Raw genomic sequence first — 17385 nt, 5'->3', positions numbered from 1 at the left:
GTCGGAACCTTCACTCGCACTTTTGTTTTTTGTGCTCTTTGTTCGCAGTTTTGATGTTTTATTTCGAAATCGCTTTAAAAGCTTTGCAAGGTCTGCTTGCCGTTTCAAGGTTTCGAAAGGCGCGAAACATGTAAAATCACCCAACTGCAATGGGTCCAAGGCTCACAACGCATTTGCGCAAACCAACAGTTTAACGCAATGCAGTAGTCTGCCGATAATTGAGCCTCTCCCAAGAATCTCCTTCTTACTTCGGAAAGTAGCTGGCTGTCGGACACCCGGATGTGTAAAATCACCTGTCCGTAGGTACAAACAAGGCGGCCTTTACCTATTTACAGCTGCTGTATGTGCTGCAGACAGTTGCAACACTTGGAAGCATAACCATCGAGATGCGCACCCATTACCAGGAGGATGCTGTCGCTGGAGGGGCGTTTCGGGCCAGACCTAGGTCAGGATTGGTCTCCCTAGCTCCTATTTATTTTTATGGTGGTTTGAATTGGGCGCTGCTTCCACTTCTGACGTAACTAAAAGACAAAAAGTAAACCCATGTCGGCAGTCTTACTGAGTTTGCGGGCATGTAGGCCAGTTCAATCAACAGCCACATTAGTTAGGGCAGCTCAGCCAGTAGGTTACTATACTTTACGTCTTCCCTAAACAGTAACCCGCAGTCGCACTAACAGCCCTCAACAATACTTCTTCTGGAGTACAGAACGGAGACAGTTTTGCAAAGTTCATTCATGGAATATGCGCGCCGAACTCTTTCTTTCACCCAGCATTGTAGCGCTTACATTACATCCGAAGGACCTGATGATTAGCGGCATGACGCGCTCGCCACTGAGTTACCCCGGTGGGTCTCGGATTGAAGTGTTTTACGTATCAATGGTTTTTCGAGGTTACACAGCAAGGTGAAATGACAAGGTGTATGTAGAAAATTAGACACCTCTGCGTTTGAAATAACTGGCAAATCTTCATCTGACAAATATATTACTCAGGTTAATTATACGATCGCATGAGTTTAATGAACAGATGAAGTCATTTCATGTTTCTCCTTTGCCTGTTCACTGATCAGTAGTAGCTGCAGTGAAAATCCTGAGGCAGTCATATTTGTCGGTACTACAAAGGATCTCTGTGCGGCTGGCCTCTTCAAAATAGGCCAGAACTGCATCATGCTTCAGTTACGCTCACGGTCGGCATTCTGCCGTACTCAGTTGGTCCACCGCATGGTAATTTCAGGCATGTGAGGGCACAAGCTAGAAATCAACGGCCCTTACATTTTTGTAAGACACGGGAGACTTTTTTGTTTTGAGAAACTGTACCAAGAGACCTCTGCATTTTAACGCATTTATTACGGTTTTCCAAACAGTTGCATGCTGTGCAGATGACCTTCGTTTCCTTTATTTATTCTTTGTTCCCTTATTTATTTACAGCCAAAAAGTCGTTTTTTTGCTTTTACATTTACATAGGAAAAATGACCGCTAAATCATTTGTCTTTGGTTAGGTCTCATATATATTACGTTATCTTTCCACAGGTCCTAGTGGTAAATAAGCATAGTAATTTTATAGTCACAGACTTTATTCTCAAGAACAGATATGTCACCAGTTTTTTCTGAACACGAATTCACAATACAAGCAATCACTCGAAAAACGAAAAACTGACGTGCTCAACCTTTTACTGTGCCTTTCATTCTCATCTTTGTGTTGTTTTGTTCCAATTTGTTGTCAAGCTGTATGAAACGAGTTGAATGATATACCTGCTTTGGTGTTCACGCTTGGATTTTTACGACGTGTCAGGGTCGTCGAGGTACCGCTGATTTCCGGAATGGTCGGTTAGCAGCCGGAGCCAATGAGGTGTTGCCTTGGCGGTGATATCTAATGCGTCAGGTAACGAATGATCTCTGCACATGTGAGCCAGCGTGACCAGGTATTCAAAAGGCAGCGCAAGGAAAAAATTTGTGCAGAGTTTCCTACAGGCCGTCGCAGTAAGAGCGTGTCCGAGAGATGAGTGGCCCACAGGAGCCAAGGTTAAGCACGCAACAGTCGGTGACGACTCTTCGTCGCCTAATTTGCAGCTCAACGTGCAGCCTGACCTAATGGTTTCGGCAGCCTAACCCAGTTGCGCGCGCACAATAGAAGAAATAAAAATATAACCTTGCCGTTTCTCATCATGCAGTCATTAGTGACCAGTCCGTACTGCGTTATCTCGGTCCCCGCGAAGCGATTCACAATAAGGACAAAAACCATATCACAATTCGCTTTTCGACGATAGATATACTAACGGCAAAACCCTCTGGGAGAAACCACATTCAACCGAGTAAAAATCGCTCATTGAATTCAAACGAGAGAAATAGATGGGTAGCTGACGTTATTAGCTCGGTGGCCGCAAGCGAAAGCGCATAGTCTTTCGGAGGGTTTTCAATGCGTTCACGCATTGAAGTCAAAACGGGCTTTAAACGATACACGCCGTCATCTGTTTTTCTCTACTCTTTTTTGAATTGAAACTGCGAACTTATCCAATGTAGGTCATATGAGACGTGACTTACCTTTCTGCGACAACGCTCATCGCGTTAGTGTTGCTGAACAGCGAAGTTCTTTATGTACTTTCAGAGTTATTTATTTGCACTTGAGGCTGGCTGGGCTCGCATACTCGACATCACAAAAGACATTTGGAACATCTCAAGTTGATCATTTAGTGCTTGGAACAGGCACTGTGCCATATATATGATAATAAGCATAACTTCAAAGGATATTTTCCGTATAGGTGAACCTCTGCAGACAGTACTGTGACTATCATTATTCCTGAAGTTCCCGAATTTGTGCTATTTTTGTTACTCTGTCACTCCAGCGTGGGTCTATGGTTTAATGAATAAAGCATCGGGCTGCTGTGCTCAGGCAAATGGGTTTCTATCAAACATAGGACCAACTGAGGTCACTTGGCATGTCACACTTGGTATGTGCCGCCCCTCAACATATCTATTGCGCACTTACATGAGCGACAGAGCAAATGCCGCTGGCTATGTGTCACTCAATAATAAACCTCTTTCGTGCCAGCTTGGGTGACTGATCTTGTTCCGTTCTTCAATTAACCTCTTTTGTTCTTCCGTTCTACAATGAAAAAAAATTCCTTCTAAATTTCTCTACTGCTGGGCGGAATCGAGCCCTCGTCAGACGGTTTTCTCAATCAGATCAGCCACGCATCTCGGAGGCACATCGCACCTCACGCGTTTCCTGGCGGTGCTGCCAGATGGCGCAGCGTGTCCAAAGGGAAGCAGAAGAAAACAAAGAGACGCGCCATGTTCGGTCCTCCATCTTGTCGTCTCCATGCTTGGATCTAAGAAGCAGCTCACTGGTGAGGAGTTTGAATAAAGAAGGCGCCGTTGTGCTGGAGCCGCTTGGCGACGCTATTGGGCGGAGGCTTGCGCCGCTGCCCTGGAACAAGTTCTGACGAGAACCATCAACTGCCTGCCCAATAAACGGCAGACGAGCTGCCCGCTTAGAGAAAGAGCGGACAGCGACCGCCAGTGCAGCACTGCCGGCACTTCCTCTTAAGTGCGCATGTTCACATATGTCGATAAACGAAATGTGTATATACACATAGACATTCAGTAATGTTCAGAAAACAATTTCTGTAGCTAGGATTCAAAAATTATATTTGGGAATATTATAACTCTGTGTGTCTTTCCCTCAATAAAATGAGTCATCAAATTATCATCCTAACATATAAGACATATAATCCCCAATTAGATACCTATCACAGCAAACCTTGCTAATTTCAGCAATGTCACCACTTATTTCCAAAAGATAGCTGCACCACCAATTTCATCACGAGCAAATGATGTGGTGGTGAAATGCAAGCGGCCTTAAAAATAGGACACTTCAGCACCGGTTAATGTTTTTTGACATTGTAGATTTTTATTGTTCACCGCAACATAAGTGACCTCTACATTTCAGAAAGAAAATCAGACGAAGGATGAAAGTGGTGGTTACCTTTCCGCGACCCGTTATTTAAACCAAAAGCGCTATGCGTGGCACCAGTCTCAATACAACGGCGAAAGAAAAAAGTAAAACCTTAATTAGCTCATAGCTCTGAGCGGTGCCTCCATTTTGTAATCCATAATGTAATACTTACACAACTGACTTGTACCTCTGATGGTTGACTTATAGCATGTCAGCGCACCGTACAGGCATTTGAAACGCAAGTGATATAACAATGCGCATGCCTAATGACGGTGGTATATTACAGGTGGTACCAGAGGCGCAGACTTACCAAGGGCTGTGGAATCGGTTTGTAGGAGCGCCAAGTGATCTGATTCAGTTAAAATGAGACGGAAGCTTCAGATGTTGATGTGCATTTTTTTGTGCAGCATGCATCGCAAGCCCTTTTTGTAAACTGCCTGTTACGGCTGGGGTTGCACTCTGTTTGCTGCATGAACACATGGATTGTGAAACACATCGCGTGCAGCCATCAGACAGGAGAAATTAGCAGCATACGAAGAGGACACAACTAGGAGCGAAAATTAGAATTGACAGTGTCCATTTTTACTTAGGGACTCACTTCTGTCCGTAATGTGCCCAACAAGTTGACAACTTCAACTGGTTTGTTAGCCCATTCTCAATAGGCTGAATAGATAAGATAGCAGTAGGATTCTGCTGTCTCCAACAAGTTGTAGTTGTGATTAATCGTAATAAAGTTATAATAAAGTTCAGCACGCTGCACAGCATTTTTACTTGGTTCAACATCCCGCATTGTTGCCTACCGAAGTCGCTCCAGCATTGCAAACGTTCACAATTTGCTGATCAAGTCGGCATTCAGTGCTGTAAAATAAGTCATTCAGAAGCAGAACGGAAGCCAGGCGAACTGTGACAATGTCCCTGTAGCCTTTTATTTACGCCGCGTATATGTACTCTTCGCAAACTAGCTGCGAATTTCGTTACGATCAACCGCGGAAGGTGTGCTTTCGTGAAAGATTTATCAGCAGTTGTAATATGCCACGAGCAGTCTTTATGGACCGTCACAATCATGTACACGTACGTGTCCCTTGCTTCTCGGTAGGCTGCAGAAACGTAAGAAAACAACGTCATCCGCTGCTGCCAAAAAAATATTTTATGATAAGTATACAGTGGTCAGGTAAAAACTGCTGGTGGTTCACTGAAAATCCGCGTATTCTGCTTGCGAACTCGGAATTAATTTGTTGTGCGCTTTCTGGTGCTTCATCTCAGGGTGCCGTTGTTGCAACCGGGTACCATTCACTCCATTGGTACCAGTATAACTGCCACACTGAATGAATCCTTCGTTGACCACCATCTTCTTCTATAACATATTTAGGATGCATGCCAACTTTTCGAGAATTTGTGCCTCAACCATTACCTCCATCACACGCTGCACGTGCCAGCGGACTTACGGAAGAGGAAGTAAAATTAACCGACTTATCGCTTAGAGACGTGTGCGCAGCATACAACTCCATGCATTCCCGGCAGCGCCGACGTTATCACTCAGTCAGTTCACTGCGCATCAATTGCACAGGAAACTCCAGTACAACAATGCCGTCGAAATTGAACATTTGGAATAGCAACGGCGCTATAAGGCAGAACTATTCCATGCTCTTTTATTTCAATCTCCTGACGTCAACATTACGTAACCATTGACGCAAGCTTCAGACGGTAATCCGCAACTCTGCCTGAAAATCTCAATCAAGCACGGGTCTCGTGTATACGATGTCACCCTTTTTTTGCTTTGAAAGCGAATAGGATTAGCTACATTGAGCAGATTTTTGTTGTATAATTGGCTGACAGGAGGCGAGCAGCATGCTCAGCTGGAGAGAGTTTCGATGGGGCCTAGCCAGCACAGTGAAAGCAGCTAACGGGATGAGGAGCGTGGTACGAGCATCTGCGATCGGTCCGCTTCTTTTCCCTTAGCTTGCTATGGCTAGTCGAAAATCGTGGCATCGTGTGACGGAAGGATAAAAATACCGCTAAATGAAGCCTCAGCAAAGAAGAGTTGGCGAAGCAATGTCGTATACGTGCCTAAAGGCATCAACAACGTCATACTGCGGGGCAAAATTATTTATTTTACGCAAATAAATTAATGCTCCCCGGCACCTCCGAGCAGCCAGTGTCACAGCGACCGGAGGACAGCTAACGTCTATTGCTTTCAGAACGGGTCAGGGCCGTATAAGGTAAAATTATTTCAATATCTTTTTATTCCAATCTTTTGACGTCAAATTTTCGTCACCACCGACGCAATCATCGAGCGGTAACCCCAAGTGCTGTTCGGAAAGCCCAATCAAATGCACTTCTCGTTTAGGGATGTCACTTTCTTTCGCATTCAAAGCGAATACTATTACCTACATTGAGCAGTTTTTCTTAGCAAATTGGTTGAGAAGAGGTGAGGAGCACGCTCAAGTGAAGAGAGTCCCAATGGGACCAAGCTAGCACAGTGAAATTAGATAACCGGATGAGAAGGGTGGTGCCGGTGTCTGCGATTGGTCCACTTCCCCTTGCTTAGCTTGCGGCGTATACTCCAAAATTGCAGCGGCGTACAACAGGGTAAAAGTGCCACTAAAATTGATCCTCAGCAAAGTATAGTTGGCAGAGCAATGATGTATAGGTGCCGCAAGGTCTCGGGAACATTATACTACCACGCGAAATGTTATATTATGCGCAAATAAACCTATGTTCCCTGTCAGCACCCAGTAGGCACTGCCGCAGCGATCAGTGGGCAGCCATTTTCTATTGCTTTCGGAACGGGACAGTCGCAGGTATTAAGAAAAACTTTCAGTTTTGTTCGGCACATTATTGCGTCTTTAACACGCGCACGTCACTTTGACACAGTGAGCTTTTGCGGCTTCGTCACGTCGCCTGACAGAGGGTAAAGTAGATGCAGCCCGGAAACGCTTCACCAATTGCAATTGGTGAAACGACGCCTTTTTTTGTGACTACAGAAGAAGACGTCGAATGAGAACTTACTTTTTTCACAGGGTATTGTAATGCATAATCAGTGTGCACATATCATATGAGATGGGGCGTTTTAACGGTTTTCGTGACATCGCCTGACAGACAGGCGCAGTAGGTGGTGGCTCAAAAAAAATTTTTACCATTCGTGGAGGGCTGATGGCAGAATTGGAATAGAAAAGTTTGGGATAGCTTTATGCTGTGGCGCCCCAATGTCCGGCGATTCAGAAAAATAAAATATGTTTTCTTCGGCATATTCATACGTTTTTAACGCATACCTCTCTTTAACGCAAAACATCACCGCGTCACGTTGACGCGGTGAGGTTTTGCTCTTCTGTAACGTCGCGTGACAGACGGGTGAAGTAGCTGCCGCCCAAAAACGTTTGATCAGTAGCAAGTGGTGCAACGACGCTTTCTTCTCTGAGGGCAGAAAACGATCCGAATCATAAATTATTTTTCTTTCGTTCATCTGATAATGTCTAATCAGCGTGCACATATTAAATCGAATGGGGCGTTTTTTTTTCGTAACGCCGCGTAACAGACAGGCGGGAAACGTTTGATTAATCGTCGTGGGCTGATTGCCGAATTGGAATGGAAAAGTTTGCAATAGATTTACGTTATAGCGCCCCAAAAGCGTAACACGACACAAAAACGTTCCAGCCCCACTATCTATTGGGCATCAAGTCCGCGTCAAAAGGACTTGTCCAGACCCAAGAATCGTAGTACGCTTTTATGACTTTGCAGAAATAAATGGCCCTTCTTCACAGTACATATAAACAGCAATCCCATTTCAATTTCTGAAAGATTCGTGCAGGCATTACTCAAATATGTAAAAAAATACGGCAAACCTCCGCATGCAAACCGTGCTAACGATGATAAAGTCACTGTGTTTTTTGACAAGCTAAAGAATGATAGCACGTACGTGTGGAATAACACGTCAGTCACAGCGAATGTGACTGACAAAGTGCTGCGCCGCTGACGTTATTGTGCTTCAGTGCGAAAAGCATTGTGAACAATTTGAAGAAATTGAAGAACCCCTGCTTTTGTACGGCCCTGATGCATTGGTAATTACAAGGACACAGCTAGATTCTGATATTCAAGATTCCGAAGTGCTTCCTCCCTCCTGTGAACTACTTCGAATTGATCGGGCGGTAGTGGTAGAGGCATTGCCGTGGTTGGTAAAATACGTCCCAGTTTTCAAAGGGAATCTTGAATTGCTGATCATGAGAGGACATGGCGCACAAGAAAACCTAATTATGTCATTCTGATATAATACGGCGTCCATGCGCGTCCGCAGTCTCCCGACAACTACTTTTTATAACACTATGTCTTGCATCTTAATCACATCAACGACCGAAGTAAAGTTTAAGCGGTCAATCTTTTGCGCTAGTAAGCAAAACTGCACCTAGCAGGACACCTTATTCTTCGAGGAATTGATTGGGACAACTTGTTCACGGGTAAAAACGCAGTCAAAAGTTCTGTCTTTCTTTTTGCTAACATGCAAAGCTTCTCTCTAGCTCACCTAGTGCATCAGCCAACACGCATTCAATAGGAAGTGTGCTGAATACTAGACTTTCTGTTCGTGTCCACTTCTTTAACTTCTAGAGTTAGTATCCAGAAGGATATATCTGATGATAAAATAATTTGATTTACGCTTGGCGACCTCGGCATACATACAAGGCACGCTGGTACTTGATGTACGGATGAAAAACGCGATTGTGCAAGGTGAAAGGAATGAGCGCGACATTGTGAAAGGAACTGAGCCTGTCATTTTGAACTTTCTGCTACGAATATACTTCAAAACATTTATGCAGACCGCACGCAGTGGGAATCGATGTAACCGAAGCTTTCTGTGCTTTATGCTTTGATGGACAAAAATTAGCGGTGATGTCGGCTAAAGCTCCATTTCTTCAATGTTTAGGCTAACGCGAGAGTGGTGAGTTGAAGTTAAACGTTATCTTGAGTGCACCATTCCTGTTTGTCTGCGTAGTATACAGAACAAACACACAGGGCGAGGTGTTTGCTTGAGGCGTTGTTGTGCGCCATATTTTACAACGTCTGAGAAGGTAGAGAGTTGTCATTTCCTCACATGGCACATCGCATTGTGGCAGAAATAATAAACTGGAATGGGATTATGGGGTTGTACGTGCCAAAACCACACTCGGATTATGAGGCACGTAATAGCGGCAGACTCCGGATTAATTTTGACTGCGTGATGTTTTTGAACGTGTGCCCAAATCTAAGTATACGTGCGTTTTCTATTTTTATTTCATCCCCGTCGAAATGCGGCTGCCGCGGTTGGGATCAAATCCGCAAACTTTAGCAACGACATGGCCGCAAAGCTACCGCAGCGGGCACAGAAGTGTTGATTTGACGGTCAACCATTTCCATAGTGTCGCCTGGACGTTGCGGTGCACTTTAATTGATGCAACTCTGCTTCTGCACGCCCTGCGTAGTTGGTGCGCTTGACATATTTGCATGGGGTGTTTATTTTTCAGAAATAGCAGCAACGTACTGTACCCTACCTTCAATTTAAGCTTATCCTGCTTCGCCCAACCGCTGGCGTATATCAGAGGGGTTTCCTTGCCTTCCCACATCACCTCCTCCCCGCTCATATATGGGAACTGCCTCTTGTCCTCCCTCTTGTTCTTCTCTTCTCCTCTCTACAGTTCTATCTGTGTCCCCTCTGGCCTCGTACGTTAGTAGAAAGGGACGCGCTGCAGCTTCTGCAATGCTTAAGGGGAGTCGCGGATAATTACAGCTGTCAAGTGGCTAATGTGCGGACGGCCAGGGAGCTCCAGAGGGCATTGTGCACATTCGACACAGTGGGGTGAAAACGAGTTTCTCCCGTCGCCTTTCCACTCTTACTCGCACCTGTCATTTATATACACGCTCTAAACCACCCCTCGACGCCATGTGCGCGACAGCAGCAGCAACAGCCGTAGCAGTGGCAAAGTCCAAGGAAGAGACAAAGAAAGCTTCGCTTTAAAGCCATCCAACCTTGATAAAATATCACACCCATTCCTCGAACGATACAAGGGTCACTGACCCCCTTCCTGGGCAACATGCTCACTGTATCATTTGAAACGGCAGTGCTTCCTACGGGTTTGTTGTGCTCAAATGTCGGGCTAATTCATAAAGGTGAACCCAAGCAGTTTCTTGAGACACACAGGCCTATATTACCAACGATCTGATGCTGCATAACAATGGAACATATAATAACGCTGCATTCGGTTATCTGGATGAAAATGGCCTATTATACTTCGGACAACACGGCTTGAGAGAAGCACTTAGGACTCACAATAAACTTTTAGAAATGGTGCACGACTTTGTTACAGCAAGCGAATTCAAACTTTAGGCTTACGCTATTTTCAGAAGTATTTCATAGCCTTTAGACCACGCGCTACATTCCGGGTGTTCATAATTAAGCTCTATGGATTTCCTAAAATTAGGCACAGGGAAGTACACGAAGACCACCGGTGAACATAAGTTTTGCAGCCAAGGGGACACAAAGTAAGATGATAGTTATCGCTGTCAGCAGCCCAGACAAATAGAATTGAATAATTACCTTTTTATTGACAGCAGTAAGTGTGTGTGTTGTACTGAAAAATTAGAGGCAGCCATGTTTCCACGGAGTATCAGATGGAAGTATTATTCTAGAGTGTCTGTGCTCCGAGATATCCGATTCGAAATTTTAATTGTCGCTCGCATTATTACGCAGGCAAGAGAGTTAGGATTGGCGCAAAGCTCCTCCCTGATGTGACGCGGCTGTTGCGTGCAGCGTTTAGTCTGACAACAGGGCGGAGGTATAGGCAAAGGTGATAACTGTTCCCCTTCCCCTCTCGGGTGGCGAAATCGAGATATGACAGCGCCGTGTGCCGTGTACTTGTTGGTATTGATTTCAATAAACCTTATCGTACTTAAATATCAACAGTTACTTTATTTGCGTAGCCCAGATCAGGACCATGCCCGCTCATCTAGTCACCATTACGCATGCGTACTGCCCTGCGGCTACACCGCTCGCGCCATTATCTCGGCAGGGCAGCTGCCGCAATTGTTACAGGCTGCGTGGTAGCATGTTACAACAGTAGTTCCAGGTTCTGTGACTTTTTATTTGGCATGTCTGGCACTTGGGCAATTTTTCAGGAACCCGGGCTGTGCACTATACAGCCGCGCGCAGCTGTATCACTTGACGCGGCTCCCGCTGTGGCATTGGTTGTGCCACCGACTGCGGCATCGTCTGTGGCTTCGGTTGTGACTTCCGCTGTTGTTGTGGCTTTGTCTGTTGCTTTAGTAGAGCTGACCAAGTTGTATTGTTCTCCGCCATGACCTTGTCAGATTTAGACTGAATTGCGCCAGGCGTATGGGGTAGAAGAGGATGTGTTGTTGGATGGGGCGTATTCTTCCTTCACAGAGCCATCATTGTTCTTTGCAGTCCGACGGCGTCGGGAGCATCGCTTTCTAACGGCCGCAACAGCCGCCCGGCGAAGATCGCCTTTCCCTTTTTCATTTTGGGGCAGTCCTTCGAGGAAGCATCACGAGACCCAAGGCAATTGGTGCATTTGAGAACCGTGACTGCACAAGAGTCTGCAGCATGGGGCTCGCTGCAACATGAGCAAACTATCGTGTTCTCACACACGGCGCTCACGTGTCCCAGCCTTATACGATGGTGGCATTTCAGTGGACCTTGGGATGAATGGCCGCACAGGGTGTCTAAAATGGCCCCCCTTGACGTGCCAAGGGAAAGTCTCGCCCTTGAAAAACGAACGAAACAAAATAAAGTTATGCGAATGCAGCATGCACATCTTAATTTCTGTGAAATGAAGATTTAGTGAAGCTGGTGTGGAAATTGCGTGCAAGTAAACGCGATGGATACAGTGCTTTTATTATTCATTTTCTACTATGCAACGTGTACCTCACACAAAGCATCTGTTTATACACTTCACAAGCAAGGTGCTTATTAGCATTCAACGTTTATGTTGGTACGCTACACTATTGAAAGCTATGCCCGATATAACTCCGATGCGCATTAGAAGAGGGCCGTGCAAAGACGTCACGAGGACAAACGCGATGTTTCATTCTTGTCGAGGTAAGAATGGGTACATGTTTATGCGTAGGGTGCAGTACCACGCATAACTCTCGTAAATACATTTAAGCATGTTTTACTTGGTTTGACAGTGAGCTACGTGCTCAATATGCGAGGAGGTACTTCGGGCAGAAACCAGAGAATTACTCCTCGCAATCTTCTTTTCAACGAAGATTTGTGCAGTGAGCTGTCTTGTTTCGCATATGCGAAGTTTCTTGTTTCGAAGCGCTTCACCGGCTGGCATCACCTGGCGTGGCGCTTGCATCGACGCATCTGCTATAAAGCTACGGCATCGCATCCAAGACGGCACTTTGGCAGCAGCAGTGTTCGGAAGAGCGTTTGCCTAAATGCTCCTGCATACTGTTACAGATAACCCTGGATCCTAGGACGACACCACTATAAGCCGAGAAGCGCACGTTTTCTGAGGCTGCATTTCGACTCCGGTTATCAACTAAGAGTTATCAAGGACGGACGTCACCGGCTGGCATCACCTGGCGTGGCGCTTGCATCGACGCATCTGCTATAAAGCTACGGCATCGCATCCAAGACGGCACTTTGGCAGCAGCAGTGTTCGGAAGAGCGTTTGCCTAAATGCTCCTGCATACTGTTACAGGTTAGTGGCTTTTTTGAGGGGGGTGTTATTGTGTTGCTGCCACTGCTGCTGCCAAAGGAGCGAACCTTGTTTATGTCAGTATGGAGTGTGTTGAGTGTGAACAAGAAATCTTGGATCCCAAAGAGAGTATATCTTGCATGACTTGTAAGCTTTCGTACCATGTAGGAAGCTGCGCAGGAGTGTCGGAGGCAACAATAAAATCTAAGAAATCAACCTACCAGAAATGGAAATGCCCGAAATGTAGGCTACCAACCTCACATGTTAACCAGGATGAGAAAGAAAAAGCACCGTTGACCGTAGAAGATATGTTGGTCGTACTTCAGGAGATTAACCGAAAACTTGATGTTTTGTTGCCACTGAAAGAAACTGTCGATGGAATTGAGCAATCGGTGCAGTTTATGTCCGAACAGATGACAGACCTGTTGACGCGCACAGAACAAAATGAGCGAGATATTAAAGCAATCCAGACTAGGCTCGCAAAAACAGAAATGAACAAAGAGCAGCTTGAATCGCTCAGTGTCCAACTCGATGACCTCGAGTGGCGCAACCGGAAACTGAACTTAGAAATTCATGGTGTACAACAAACGGAAGGCGAAAATCTTTTGTCCAAACTTAATGCTTTGGCTGGTGAAAGTGGATTGCCCCAGCTATCAGAACACGACATCACGGCAATTCATCGATTGCCGGCAAAGCGTGACAAAGTGCCTGGCATCATCTGCCGTTTCGCGAGACAGAGCATGAGGGACAAATGGTGGGCTAGCAGGCGGGAGTTGACCACTGCGGATGCCAATGTTCACATGTTGGAAAACCTGACCAGGCGAAATCGAGAACTGCTGAGGGAAGTGAAAGAATGGGCAAAAACAAATCAGTACAAGTATGTCTGGCACAGCAACGGCAAGATTCTGATAAGAAAGACTGATGGCGCGTCAGCAATGCCAGTGCAGCACTCTTGCGACCTTGGCAAGCTGCAATAAGAAGGGAGAATTGATTTTTTATTTTGTTTCCTGCCAAAAATGCAGACTGTAACAGAAAAGAATTATCTACTCCCAGAGAACTTCAAAGATTACCTTGGCCCGGTTTTCCAGACGTCATTCAAATGTCTTCATATCAATGCTCGATCTGTCAGACGTAAAGAAGCATATTTCGACACTTTCTTTCAACAACTAAATGTTCCCATTGACGCTATCATGATCAGCGAAACTTGGTCTACAAGTGATTATGATGTCTTTCGAATTCCTGGTTATGAGACATTTTTTCTGAATCGTTACGCTGGCATTGGTGGTGGCGTATCCATATCATTTAAGAAGAAGTGGCGGCCTGAAATATTAGAGCGATTCACAGTTTCTGTGAAAGAATATGAAATCTTAACAATGTGTTTGAACAACACTATTTTTGCAGTGTGCTATCGTCCACCAAAGGGTTGCGTAGCCATATTCTTGAATTTTCTTGAAAGCCTGATTTCATTTGCAACCAGTCAGCATTTAAACATTGTCCTTGGTGGTGACCTAAACATTAATATGTTATCGGTTGATGCATCCCAAATGAGTTTAGATTTATTGCTTAGAACACATGGACTTCTGAATGCAATCAAAATGCCAACGCGTGTTACGATCACATCTTCATCGCTGATCGATTTGTTTATCACTAACCATGACCCTAGTATGATCACATCTGGAGTAATAATTTCTGACATCAGCGATCACTTGCCAATATTTATGTGTGTTAAAAACATGTCTAAAAAGAAACGTAGTTCAACATATTCTTTCCAACTTATATCTGAAAAAACACTGTCGACATTTAGAAACTCGGTAGAAAAGAACAACTGGAGGCCTGTCCTTTTAGAAAATGACGCCAATAATGCTTACGAGGCATTCTTAGGTATTCTGAAGCCGATTTACGAGGCCTGTTTCCCAATATTAACAAAAAAACAAAGGCGTCACAGTCGTAAACCATGGGTCACACCGGAGTTGGTGGCAAAGATAAACACAAAGAACATCCTATATCATAAGTTTATTAAATCGAGAGCTGAATGTGATCTGACAGCGTTTAAAAAATATCGAAACCGCTTGAATACTGAGCTCAAGAAAGCCAGAAACGCCTATTACACAAATCAATTCACGTCAACTTGTGGTCGTGTCGACATTATGTGGAAGCGGCTAAACGCAATTTTGGGGAGAAATAGCAAATCAGGTGAATTAAATATGCTAAATATCGATGGTGTAAGTATAACTGGAAAAGAATTAGCAGATACGTTTAATACGCACTTTATTTGCGCTTCTAGAAATCAAGTCCCGCATAACAATCTCAGTGATGTCGTTCATATAAGCGACACTATATTTCTCAAACCGGTTGAAGAAGCAGATGTAACGGCAGCCTTCCACGAACTAAACAATAGCACAAACTTTTTGTCTGCCAGCGTCTGTTGTTGATTGTGCAAATGTAGATTCCTTTGTGAAATCTTTGTCATTGCACTTGATGTAACCCTCTCCTGCTAGGGCAGCATTGCTGCCTGCAGTATTTTGAAATAAATAAATAAATAATCCATTGATATTGATGGCCTCCAGATAAAGCCTATACGGTATATTTTTGACCTTATTTTACCATACATCACGCATATCTTAAACCTTTGTGTCAGTACCGCTGTATTTCCTCGTAAAATGCAGATTGCACGTGTAACAGTTATCTTTAAAAAGGGTGATAAAAACCAGCTCGGGAATTACAGGCCAATATCTATCTTACCCGTGTTTTCTAAGCTACTAGAAAAAGTAATACTTAGAAACTTTTTGCAGTTTGAAGAAAAACACAAAATTATAACAGCAGCTCAGTATGGCTTCCGTAAGCACCGCTCTACTGAACTTGCACTATTAGATCAACGAGAATATATACTGAACGAACTCGAACATAATAGGATAGTCATTGGTATTTTTCTCGATTTTTCGAAGGCATTCGACTTATTAAACCATACAATACTTCTTCGTAAACTTGAGCGTTGTGGCTTCCGCGGCCATGCACTATCGCTTGTGCAGTCATACCTCATGGATCGCAAACAGGCAGTAGCAATAAATGGTCTCCTCTCAGATATGCAATCTGTAGGCTGTGGCGTTCCACAAGGTAGCATTTTGGGTCCATTTCTGTTTAATCTTTACATCAATGACATTGTACATGCAACTCCATTCGTTAAATTTATCATCTATGCTGACGACACCAGTATTTTTCTTGCCGGAGATAATGCAGCCGAACTCACAGATACTGCAAACAATGCACTGAAGCAAATAGAAAACTGGAGTAGCAGAAATGCGTTGCGGATTAACACAGCAAAGACTAAAGTCGTTGTTTTCAGAGGTAGAAACAAGAAGGTCCGTCTCACTAAGAATATATTCCTTCAGTCCGTACCCTTAGAAGTTGTGCCTTCATTTAAAACATTAGGTATATTATTTAATGAAAGAATGTCATGGGATGATCATGTTAGCTTTGTAACAAATAAATGTTCACGTATTATTGGTCTTCTTTACAAGAACCGTGAGATACTACCGCGAAATGTAATGCTAATGCTATATAATTCATTGATACAATCGCATTTCAGCTATTGCCATTTAACCTGGGGTGCAACAACAGCAGGCAATCTTCAGAAACTACACTTGTTACAGAAAAAATTTCTAAGAATTGTTGAAAATGTTCCGCATACCTACCATACGGCCGCACTTTTCTTAAAGTATAACTTACTACCAATTACTAAACTTTACGACTATCGTCTGAGCAAGTGTGTGAAAAACGAGGTGTTGAAGAACATATCTTTTCTATCAAAATTAGCTGGTTTAGAAAAACGAGATGCAATGTACAGCACAAGAAACATAGCACAATGGAACGTAAAAACATACAGAACTTTCTATGGTAATCAAACATTAGAAAATAAACTACCACGACTTCTTAACAAACTCGCACAAAACGATATTGATCTCCAAAACACAACACGCCACAAACTGTTCGAGTATTTTTTACACTACACCTAACCTTTTTTTTTTTTTTTTTCTGTGATTTGTCTACCCAATTCTTCTTTCTTTCACCATCATTGTAAGTTTTCTTTCCAGCCAGGACAATGCTGTTGATTTTATGCTGACTACTGTAACCGGATAACAACTCTGCTATATGTATTTTTTTTTTCCTTTGTTATCTGTATTTCCTGTATTTTCTTTTCTTTTTCGTGTGTGTGAAAAAAAAAAAGGGAAAGAAAAACAACCACTGTATTGCTGTCAAAGTGGGGGCCCGTGGCCTTGTCAAGCTGTCCAACGGCAGCTTTTACTACGGGTCCCCGCCATCATCTGTACCATGGTGGCAAAATAAAATTTGAATTTGAATTTGAATTTGTTTGAGGCTCACACTTGGACACTTTGGCTGTTCATGAGTGGTGTGCATGACTTCTGCATTCTCATTGTCGCTGAACAGCTAAGGCTCTTTGTTTCGGTGGCATTTGAAAGGGAATAATAATGAAGCTATGTGTAGAATATGGTAGGCATATCATACATTTTTTGAAAAGTGTATCCTGAATTTTTCACTTTTCAGTCAGTATGGTTTCCAACGCATGATTGACGTAAATGGGCTGCGAACATAGGGTGTTACGTGCATGGTGCGATTGAAGAAACTCTACAAGGAATAATTTTAAACACCTCGATGACATTTAGAAATCAAACTAACTTCAAGAGATCAAGAACCGCAAGAGCTTCAGAAAACTGGCCAGATACTC

The sequence above is a fragment of the Dermacentor albipictus genome, chromosome 1 (genome assembly GCF_038994185.2).
Source record: "Dermacentor albipictus isolate Rhodes 1998 colony chromosome 1, USDA_Dalb.pri_finalv2, whole genome shotgun sequence".
Taxonomy (NCBI): domain Eukaryota; kingdom Metazoa; phylum Arthropoda; class Arachnida; order Ixodida; family Ixodidae; genus Dermacentor; species Dermacentor albipictus.
This window is presented reverse-complemented; position numbering follows the sequence as displayed.